Source organism: Triticum dicoccoides, chromosome 3A (assembly GCF_002162155.2).
Source record: "Triticum dicoccoides isolate Atlit2015 ecotype Zavitan chromosome 3A, WEW_v2.0, whole genome shotgun sequence".
Classification (NCBI taxonomy): domain Eukaryota; kingdom Viridiplantae; phylum Streptophyta; class Magnoliopsida; order Poales; family Poaceae; genus Triticum; species Triticum dicoccoides.
Genome location: NC_041384.1, coordinates 652,445,169 through 652,456,705, shown reverse-complemented (window position 1 = coordinate 652,456,705; position 11,537 = coordinate 652,445,169).

The window sequence follows — 11,537 nt, the reverse complement described above, 5'->3', positions numbered from 1 at the left end:
GTGGTGAGCAAGCCTCTCACTCGGGGCTTCGCTGCAGTCTAGTACTCGCCTAAGTTTGAAAGATCCTACCGAGTGGTGAGCAAGCCTCTCACTCGGAGGCTTAGCTGCAGTCCAGTACTCGCCTAAGTTTGAAAATTCCTACCAAGTGGTGAGCAAACCTCACACTCAGGGGCTTAGCGGCAGTCCAGTACTCGCCTAAGTTTAAAAAATCCTACCGAGTGATGAGCAAACCTCACACTCGGGGGCTTAGCTACAGTCCGGTACTTGCCTAAGTTTAAAAAACACCCCTATCCGCAAGGACGACGAGGTGCAGGTCGACTGCAATCCTCTCCTCAGAGCTGCGCCACAAGTACAACGTGCGCTCCATCCCTATCCGCAAGGACGACGAGGTGCAGGTCGACTGCAATCCTATCCTCGAAGCTGCGCCACAAGTACAACGTGCGCTCCATCCCTATCCGCAAGAACGACGAGGTGCAGGTCGACTGCAACCTTTTCTTCGGAGCTGCGTCATAGATACAAAGATTATTGCGAGTGAAGAACAAGTTCCACTCGAAGGCAAACACAAGCATATTCTGAGATAAACCAAGTTCAGATAAATCCCAAAGTTCCGAACCACGGATCCAAAGTACTCGAGCATCAAGCCCGAAGAAGTTTAACGATTACACAATCACTCGGCATTCCGAGGCAAATAAAGGTGAAGCATAATGTTTTTGGTCACTCGTCAGGAGGAGGGCTGGCTGGATCGCAGAAACTATCAAGGTCTATGATGTCTGCGATGCGAGTGGCGGCATCAAGGAAAGTGTCCATGAAGGACTGGAAAGTGTGCCTTTTTGTGTTAGCAACCTTGAGCTCCGCCAGCTTGTCCTCTTTGACATCCTTGCAGTGCACTCGGACCAGGGACAGGGCAACGTCAGCGCCGTAGCGAGCAGATGACTTCTTCCATTCTTGCACTTGCTCAGGTATTTGATTCAGTCGAGCCATCAGAGACTCAAGGTCTTGAGACAGTTCTGCTTGAGGCCAGAGTTCAGCATCAACCTGAGTCATCGCCGCCTTTAGGTGGGCAAGATAAGCAACTCCACTGTCCATGCGAGATTCCAACCACATCACATTCATTGCGACGTCATCTTTTACTAGGCAATTTATGGGGCCGAGACCCATCTCGACCCGCCCAGTTTTTGCTTCAAAGTCCTGGCAAAGCTCTACACAATCGGATGAATGGTGAGTCGACAATATAATAAGACCTGTCAATCGAACATAACAAGTCAGTCGAACATCAGTACCTTCAAGTTTTAAGACCAATCGAGCAGCAATCTGGCTCAGATAAGACTCCAACTCGCCCTTCTTGGCTTTGAGTCTCCCAATCTCGTCAGACGGCTTGTCCTTGTCCTTCTTCAGTCGCTCGACCTCCCGATTGGCGATAGATACAGCAGTCTTCAATTTGGAGTTCTCTTCTTCTAACTTGCCGACTGAAGCAAGCTTCTTGTCAGCAAGTGTTGTTTTCTCTCACGCCTCCTTCTGCACGGCAGCAAGATCCAGATCCTTGTTCTCCAGAGCCTGCTTCATTTTCTCTAAAGAAATAACATTCTTCAGATGAGCTTGGAGTTGATGGTTTTTACTACATACATCTACACGAGTGAAATCACTCGGTTCAAAAAAAATGGAAAGGAAAAGTGCCAGTCATAAGATGGACAATTGTCGATTGGTTACCTCCCATGGCAGCTACTTCGTCACGAGCAGTCTTGAGATTCTTATTGGCCAATTCCAGATCAAGGTTGAGGCTGATTTGCTGCTTGTTCAATGAAGAAAGTTGAGCCCCAAGATTACAAGATTTCTACAATCAATATATAAGACCTATCAGTCGACAGAAACAAAAAAATATCACAGTGAAAGTTACTCTAAGACTACCGCTAAATCAAACATTCAACAGCAGTCTTGGGGACTATACACTCGGCATGGTCTGCCCAGCTTGAGTCAAAAAAGAGAGCAAAGAAAGTTGTTCTCAGACCATAGTTGACTGCCCGCAGTCCACCACGGTCTCGGGGACTACACCCAGATTGTCACTCGACATGACCCGTCCAGACCGAGTGAGAAAATTCAGATTTTCAGACCACAGTCGACTGCCCGTAGTCAACTATGGTCTCGGGGACTACGCCTAGTGGGTGCACTCAGCGTGCCCCCACTAGTTCAAAAATCCAAGTCGACTGAAGTGGAAGACCTATACGACTTTAGGGCAGACAAACCCCAGTGGGTGGATGAGAAGTAAGATCAGTCGGAAAACCAACTAACCTGGACATTGGTCAGCAGAGCAGCGCCGGCGTTGAAAGCCACCTGACTGGCCTCGTTCACCACTTTCATCTGTCCCATCACAAGATTCAACTGAAGAAGAGCTTCCTTGGCGGCACTCGGTGGGTCGTCTGGAGTTTGGTACACAATGAAAATAGATGATGGCAGAACAGTCGAAGCACCCGCTGGGTCTGATGCATGGAGTTGTACTGGAGCAGCAGGGGTCTGAGCAGCTGACCCTGATGGACAGTCAGTCGACAGCGAGATAGCGAAAGTGATGTTGGTGCGAGCCGGATCTACGGGTCGCTCCACCGCCGTCCCAGGCATCAGTGTCGACTGATGAGCCTGAACCTCAGGTGCTTTCCTGCTCAGTCTGTGGTCCCTCCTCCTCCTTTCCCTCAGAGGCACTTCTTCTTCATCATCATCCAGAAGCACAACAACATCTCATGGAGCTGCAGCAAACAAGAAAAGTCAGAGAGACGACTGACGAACAGTCCAGTCGACCGACTAAATTCGAGTCGGTAGACTTACTGGCTTTGGAGGTAGCTGTGTCGTCGGTTTCCTCGTCATCTAGGACCTTGTCAATATCGATATCAATCGCGGCGGAGGCCGGGCTGGAAAAGTTCATCATCCACTCGGTCAGGAAAGGAGAATCAGTCGAAGCAAAGAAACATGGGAAGAACATTTACCCAGAAGCAATAGGAGCATCCATCTTGATCTTAGACAAGGTCTTCCGGGCCTTCGAGGGATTGATCTTGGGTTGCTTGATGACTTTCTCAGCCAGCTCTGGAGTCGGAGACCGAGCGCACTTTTGAGATGGAACGCTCGAGGCCACAGTCTTACCGCGCCTGCCCACGGGATCGTGGTGTTGCTTGGATCGACGTTCCAAACGAGGCGGTGAGTCGACTACTTCCTCGTCGTCTGACTCGTCGCTCTCATCTTCATCATCGTCGTCTGGTGACTCCCATTCACCGCTCTCCTCCGCGCTGTCCTCGCCCTCATGGTCCTGCTCCAGAGCTTGTTCACCATTGGGCATTGAGTACATCTCTGTGTAAATCTACAAGACAAGAAGTCGAGTGGAAATCAGTCAGATTAACAAATAGTCGAAAAACACATTCAAATGTAATCGGTCATATCGGCTAAACCTTGTCTAGCTGGTTGCTGTTGCTGAAAGGGTCGACTCTCCTGGCGCTCCTGGGGTTGTCCTTGTTCCCGGTGATGCTCGTCAGCCATTGAGCCACTGTTTCGGCGGGCACCTCCTCTGGATGAACCCGAGCGGTGTCGCCAGCGCCGGAGTACATCCACATGGAATGGTCACGGGCCTGGAGTGGTTGGATGCGCCGACTAAGGAACACCTCCAACAAATCCATGTCGGTGACGCCTTGGTTGATCAGCTGGACCACCCTCTCGACCAGCATGCTAGTCTCCTCCTTCTCCACGGCGGTCACTTTCAACGACGAAGGAATCTGACCACGGTCGAAAGAAAAAGGAGGAAGTCCTGTCGACTGGCCTCGAGTCGTGATATCCTTGCAGTAGAACTAGGTCGACTGCCAGCCTCTGACCGACTCAGGAAGGGTCATCAGAGGAAAGGAACTCCTTTTCCACTTCTGGAAACCCAAACCCCCACACATCTGGATAACGCGGGTTTTCTCGTCCTTCGAGTTTGCTTTCTTCACTGTTTGGGATCGGATGGTGAAAATGTGCTTGAAAAGACCCCAGTGCGGTCGACAGCCCAAGAAATTCTCGCACATGGACACAAACGCAGCAAGATACGTGATGGTGTTGGGAGTGAAATGATGGAGTTGGGCCCCGAAGAAATTCAAGAAACCCCGGAAAAAGGATGCGCAGGAAGGGAGAAACCACGGTCGACATGAGTAGCAAGCAAAACGCACTCACCCGGCCGCGGCTGCGGCTCCGTCTCCCCCTCCGGCAACCGGGCAGCCTTGTGGACGATCAGCCCTGACTCGGCCTTCTCATCCAAATCCTCTTGACGAATCGAAGATCGGATCCAATCACCCTGGATCTAACCTGGCGGCAGCCCCGAGCGCGATGAAGATCCCCGATTCGTCTTCTTGCCCTTCGCCGCCCCGTCGCCTTCCTCGCGTGTTCCAGCGCCGCCGTCTCTTCCTTTCCCATGGTGGCGGAGCGGCGGCGTCGAGAGTGGAGAAGCTGGATGCGGTGGTGGAGCAAGAGGAAGAAGAAGGAGAATGGGCGCGCACAATGCAGGCGCCTCGGCCTCGCCGTTTTAAAGGCCCACTTCCGAGTGGCTGGCGCGCGGGCTCAGGTGATCCTCTCAAATCCCTCAACAGTCGCACGCGAGATAAGTGGCGAAAAAGGTGGCGCCGAAATCGAAACGTTCATGTTTATCCACTCCGCTTACCACGGCGCGCTCCGTCCCGCGCGCTTCCCCTGAAATTTCGAATCCCACGAAATCCGGAATCTGCCACAACTAGTTACGCCAAAGATTTCCCATCAAAGACAACACTCGATAGGTGATGTTATAAAACCAATCGGCAATTTCTGAATCATTCAAGACGACTGAAATGAAGCCAAAATTCCAACACCGACCTCTGTTCAGAAGTGAATAGTTGGAAAACACAAGAGTCAAGGCAAGATCAACTTCAACCTTCTTTTCACTCAGATCTCAATCCATTCGGGGGCTAATGATGAGGACATAGACCTGGGATAGGGTAATAGGCCTGACCTATATGTCCTATCCAAGGTCACTGTCTTAGAAGCAAAGAAGCTCAAGAGACGATGGGGAGGGCCCAACAAAGGTGTCGAGTGCAATCCACTCGACCTACCAGTCACTTGGAGACTCCTCCTTCTTTAGGTCACTCGACCACGCGATCATTCGACCATACAAGAATCCATTCGACCTGTTTGAAGACCAAGAGTCGTCGAGAACAGCAACGGGCAAGCGTCCACTCTGTAAGCTTTAAGGTCATTAATGCATTTAAGGCTACCGTTACCAGTAATGTCATCTCTTTATGTACCTTAAACTCCTTGTAACGTGGGCTAGCTGGGGTCCTGGCGCACTCTATATAAGCCACCCCCCTCCACTGAGACAAGGGTTCACACCCCCTGTAAACACACACATACATAATCCAGTCGACCGCCTCCGGGCACCGAGACGTAGGGTTGTTACTTCCTCCGTGAAGGGGCTGAACTCGTAAAACTCGTGTGTACAACTTCACCATAGCTAAGATCTTGCCTCCTCATACCTACCCCCCATTCTACTGTCAGTCTTAGATCCACGACAGGGCCAGCTCCGACGTCCGTGATGTGCCGACGCAGGAGCTGCGATGACGCTCCAGATCCGAAGCTGTCGCTGGTCTCCACCTTGGATCGCTCCAGCGCAATGCGGAGGGCCATTGCCTCCTCGTAGTCGAGCTCGGAGCCGGAGTCACTGTCAGAGGTGCTCATCATTGTGGATGGGATCAGAATCGAAGAGGGAGAGGAGTGGACGGAGTGAGAGAGGGAGGGAGAGAGTGAGCTAGGGTTTGAAGCAAGGCGTCCGGATTGGGGTTTTTTGTGGAGTCGATGGTGGGTCGGGCCTGTCAACCGGACACGTCCGGGCTGCTTCATATCTATCATATATTTAGGTTGGATATGAGGGGTGCCGGTAAGCTCGGTTGTTTGTCCGTAATTTGTGAAGTCCGGTTGGGTCAAATCTTTTAGACCAGTAAGTGATCGAATAGCCTGTCTAGACGTTTGAGACGGGTGCGAAAGGCCCGGCCGTAGATGCTCTTATCCGGGGATTCTTTTTCCGGTATGCCACACCATGCATGCAAACTGTTCCATCATCGTCCCGTGTGCTTTCCTGCAAAACCTTGGGCACTATGCAGACATGCTGTCGTCGTGCGCGAGGTGAGACAGGACGCGCCACTAACGTCGTCTCGTCGAGGGCCTTTTTGACTCTCTTGACACACGGCGAGTGACACCAGTGCGCGGTCGATGGTGCCGTGTGACCGACGACCCTGTTTGTCAAACGCGTAGAAACGCGTGCAATTCATTTCGGCCATGCTGCTGCTCGACGACCCTGTTTGTCAAACGCGTAGAAACGCGTGCAATTCATTTCGGCCATGCTGCTGCTCTACGTGCGCGCGGCATGCTGCTGATGGCACTCTGTTGAGCCCGCCGTTGCGTGCGACGCGAGGCCGGCCACGCCCACGCATGGTCGACCTCGACCTCTTTCGGGCGGGAACCCGAGAGCGGCGTCGGCGTCGCGGTGACGGCAGCCCCCTACCATTTGGCCCGGATGACAGAGAGGCAATAATATCCGGGACATCTTTGTGTGTCGTCAGGCTTCAGCTGGCTGAGTGTTTGCGGGGAGCTATAGCACGGATAAGGCTTCGCGTCGTCACCGTCACCCGATCGAGGCCGACGGCGACGGACGAGCCGGTTAGATCGACGCCGTCGGAAACATGTCGTCCCGCACGCACGCACGCGTTGGGTTTTCTCTCCGCTCCTGCCCCGTGGCCCAGATCCTGCGAGCACAGTCGGTGGTGGTAATATGGCAAAGTCGCCTCTCGTTACAGATCGCAGCTTTCTAGAAGAAGATGAATGTAGACGGAGCAGTGGCGAAGACGCCGAGGAAAGGGGCTGTTGGAGTTCACAAAATTTTAAAAACAAATGCATCAATTTTAAAATAAAGGTTCATAAATTTAAAAAAGTTCATCAATTTTGAAAAATTTCATGAATTTGAAAGAAGTTTATCGATTATGAAAAAGTTCACAAATTTGGAAGAAGTCCGTCCATTTAGGAAATATATTCACGAATTTGAAAAAAATGTTCATGGGTTTTGGGAAACTTTCATCTGTTTGCAAATTTAAAAAAAGAAAGAAAAAAAGGCAGAGAAAAAAGAAAAAGAAGAATCTACTACCCCTATAAAAGGAAGAGAGGGCGGAGAACCAAATCATCCTATCCATCCAAACCTGCAATCTGATGGTCTACATCGCTTCAAAATACCAAACACGTTTTATGCTTTAATTACCCATCATGTCATTATATTTAATTAATTACCCACCATGTCATTACCTTAATCCTCTCCTCTTTCATCACGCAGGAACAAAATCAAAACCGCTGCCCATGCCTCACCGCCAGCCACACCCCATGCCTCGCCCCACCTCTTTTCCTACAACCTCGCCGCCAACTACCGCCTCCACCTGTGCCTCGATCTCCATGCGCCGCCGTCCGCCGGACCGCCTCGACCTGTGCCTCTCCGCGGGCCGCCGGACCACCGGGCCCACGCGCCGCGGCCTGCCTCGACCTGTGCCTCTCCACGCGCCGCCGTATCGCCGCGTCCATGCTCCAGCCGCCCGGCCGCGTCGTCCACGCACCACTCCTCGCGGCTGCCATATGCCCGACGAGAGACCGCCGGCGCACGCTCCTCCCAACCGCCACAGTCCACCTCCTCCGCGACATCCACCCTCGCCCATCCCGAAACCCTAGCTGCCGCCGGCGGCTCATTCTCCTCCGTCGCCTTCTCCGCGGCTACATCCCACCCCGCATGCGCGGGTGCGAGCCACCGCGCGGTCGCCGCCATGGTCGCAGCCCCGACCAAGGTCGGCGACACCATGCCGTCGGTCGAGTTCACCATCGCCGTCTTCAACAAGGAGAAGATCTCCCTCGTCGGCCACGAGTACGTCCGCATCCTCCCATTCCTCCCCCTCCCCCGGAGTTCGCCTTTTTTTGGATGTCGCGCTCAAGTGAAATGTCAGACGACGTGTGCATTTTAACCATTTCCTCTACGGGCATCTTGTTCGTAGATATGAAGTCGTGGCCCGTGGCGGCGTCGGCATGCAGAGATCCTCAAAATTCTAAAGATGCAATTCGTTTTCTGTTATCTCTCCCCACCTTCTGAATTTTCTTTATAACCCGTGGACACAGTTTAGTCCTCTGTTTTTTTGAGTTTCTGTCGAGTTTCATTGGATATAAATCTGTTTGAAAACTTACTGTACTATCTTGGCTGTTGGACTTTAGTTTCCAGTCCATTGGTTCATCCCCAATTCGTCGATCCCTGCTAAAACTGAAGGTGAACTATTCGTTTTTTCATTCTATAGAAACAGAGTAGCATATGTTGTTAGTACTTATCCTATTCAGTCTGGTGGCCATGCCGTGCTCTAACAGAGTTTTCTGATGGTGTTTTTGTAGGTTCCGGAGCAGGACCAAGAGGGACTCTTTGGTTTCGGCCCAGAACCTGAGAGACTCTTTGATTGAAGCCAAGTCTAACATTGCCGTTAAGCTTAGCTATTCAAATGTATCCCACTCGAGCCACTCCGCCAATCGTCGTTAAGGTTAGCTATTCTCAGGTTTTTTCTGGATGCTTGAATAGTGGGACGTAACTAAGTGCTACAACTACCTGAACTATCTTGATTATAGATATATTTGCATTATTCAATGACTGAAGTATATCCTGATTGATAGGTAGTTCTAATGTTCATACCCAGAATTTATTGAGCTCATTTTAATCTTTCATTTGCATGTCAATTTAAGTAGGAAGATGACTGTGACCATATAATGGAGAGAGCTTGTGAAATTTCAACTAAATATTAAGCCTGATATCAAATAGTTGGAAATGCTTCTCGAATCTTCGTCCAGGCTGATGGCACACTGAACAAGTTATGCCATGTATGACGTCCCATCTTCTTTGATTTTATTTACTTCTTGTGATTGGCCTAATCGTACCTGCGGGACATTCAATTTTGATTTTTCTTTGTGGGGATTCAGTATTTTTATTTAGTTGTGAGGTTAATTTTATTATTGCGCGGACCTCATATTCTTGCGTGCTTGATTCAGTTCTTGACTTGTATCTATTCATTCTTGTGTATTGCTTCTCCCAGAAGGCGCATTTGAAGGAAGAGAAGGTGGCTATTAATAACTTCAAAAGATGAGTTGAGTGACTTTTTTGCTTACATCAGGCATGCTTGATTTCTATGGAGATACTCCCTCTGTTCCTTAATGTAAGTCTTTTTAGATATTCCAATATAGACTAATATGGAGCAAAATGAGTATCTACACTCTAAAATATGTCTATATTCATCCGTGTGTAGTCCACATTGAAATCTCTAAAAGGACTTATATTTAGGAACGGAGGAAGTACATGGTTAATGCTCTACCGAAGTATGTGCATGCAAGGCACAGTTTTAGATTGGTTTGCATTTTATGGGCAAAGTTGTGGGTTTTCGTAGCATGGCAACCTTCAGATGTTGATGCAAAAGACAAGCGATGCGTTACTCGGTGCAGTTTTCATATGGTCTATTTAATTAGCTTTTGTCTGATGTCGTCATGGTACAAGGCATAATTTTGCCAAATGTATTGCTTGATATACTGGTAGGAAACATAAACACACCTACATGAACTGTTTCAAGCTTTGCTTTGCTTTGCTATGTTCTTAACTTCCAATCTATGTTATTAACTTCCAATATCATATTACATGAAATATTCATTGCATCCCATTTTGCACCCTGGTCCACTCACCAAAAAAGGGGCAACCCACAGTGTTTTTGTAAAGAACGCAATGAAGCAAAGTAGAATCTTGTATTAACTTGTATCAATCTTCTTTTTGCAGTACTTTTGCATGCAGTAATCTTGTTTGTGCCTTTGGAAGCGAGGAGATCCAGACTAAAACAAATGCAGCAAGGAAGATATTTACTATAGACAAACATGTGCACTGCAGTTCTGTTGAGAGAGATTAAGTCAGGTGCACATTTGTTTCGGGTAATCTTTTCTTTTGTTGACATGAATTTTGTTTACTATAAACAGATTTGTCCGTAGGATTTGAGGCTGCAACTAGCAGATCTGAAAAGCAATTTTTTTCTTGCTTCACTAGGAATCTTATGGGAAGTAGTGAAACTATGATTTGGCCCTGGAGGCGTCACCTAACAATTGTGCTTGCCAGGTTAGTTTCTGTTGTCAGGAAGATGACCTTAATGCATTGGTAAGATTTGAGGTTGCTCTCGTCCATAGGTACAGAAAAGGGTACCAATATTTACATATTCTAGGCTTGCTGACGAATGTCGCACTTTCTTAATCTTCCATATCACCAATATTTGAAATGTTTATTTGATGTGGATGCACCATAGAGTAGTGTTCTTCATTTGATGTTGCTTTTAATTTTCAATGTTCAGTGCAATACAACAGTATGGCTCTTGCTGAGAATTTCAATCTGAAGCTAACTGGTATTGATGTTGTGCAACATCGAACGTTCAAATCTTTAGAATCAGTGGACAAAGTAGTTTCTTGTACATACTAGATCGGACAATCCTTTTCTGTTGGAAGTATTTGTTGGATCTTAGATCAAGAGGACGGTATTTTTTTTAAAAGGAGGGCAGCCCCCGGCCTCTGCATCAAAACGAAGAGGACGGTATTGAACTGGTCTTTCATCTAATTTTCTTTTTAAGGAACCAATTTTTTTTAGCAAAGTTAGTACAATGGGAGAGAAACCAGCTAATTCGTTTTCTTGTTGCTGATAAAGAATGTTTTAGGACAATGTTTGTAGCTAGACTTTGTGCATAGATTTGTACTGTGGATGTGTAGAAGGAACCACATTGTTGGTACCTGAAGGCACACTCAATAAGATTATCTACCCTTTTATTATTTGGTTTGCGCCAAACTATCATACATTCCATTGCTTGGTTGGTCATGTAGGTGACAAGTGATGATCTACTTACTATAAGTCTACAAGTGGATATATTTTCTTTTCAACTCTTGTCACCTTGGTATTATTTTTTTGTTCTTCAAGACTTGACATGGATGATATCTAGGGGCAAATGGAAGTTATGTTATCCATATAGACAAAATGAGATCTATCTTGAAATGCAGAAGGTTTGTGCATTATAGTTTTATTGGGTGATCGTGAGAACCAGCGCCGAGGAGATGTTGCGGGTCATCGAGGAGTACATCACGCCATATGTTCATGCTCGCTCGTCATCGTGGCAGTCGCCTGCTATCCTCGCTAGCTACCGCTGCTGCTGAGGGGTACCACCGACGCTCATGTGATGGATCGCTTGCATGTCACCGGTGGGGAAAATTAGGGAAACTTAATAAAGTATAGTTTGATTATTTTAAATGTTAAGTTTACCTCACATACTCTGTGTATTTATATAGTACGCTTACAATATTTTCATATTATGTACTCCCTCTGTAAGCAAATAATATGTGAGGTGAATTTTCACTTGAAGATGAATGCATAGTATCAAAAAAACGTCTTACATTATAACACGAAGGAAATAGAAACGAAGGTAGTAGAA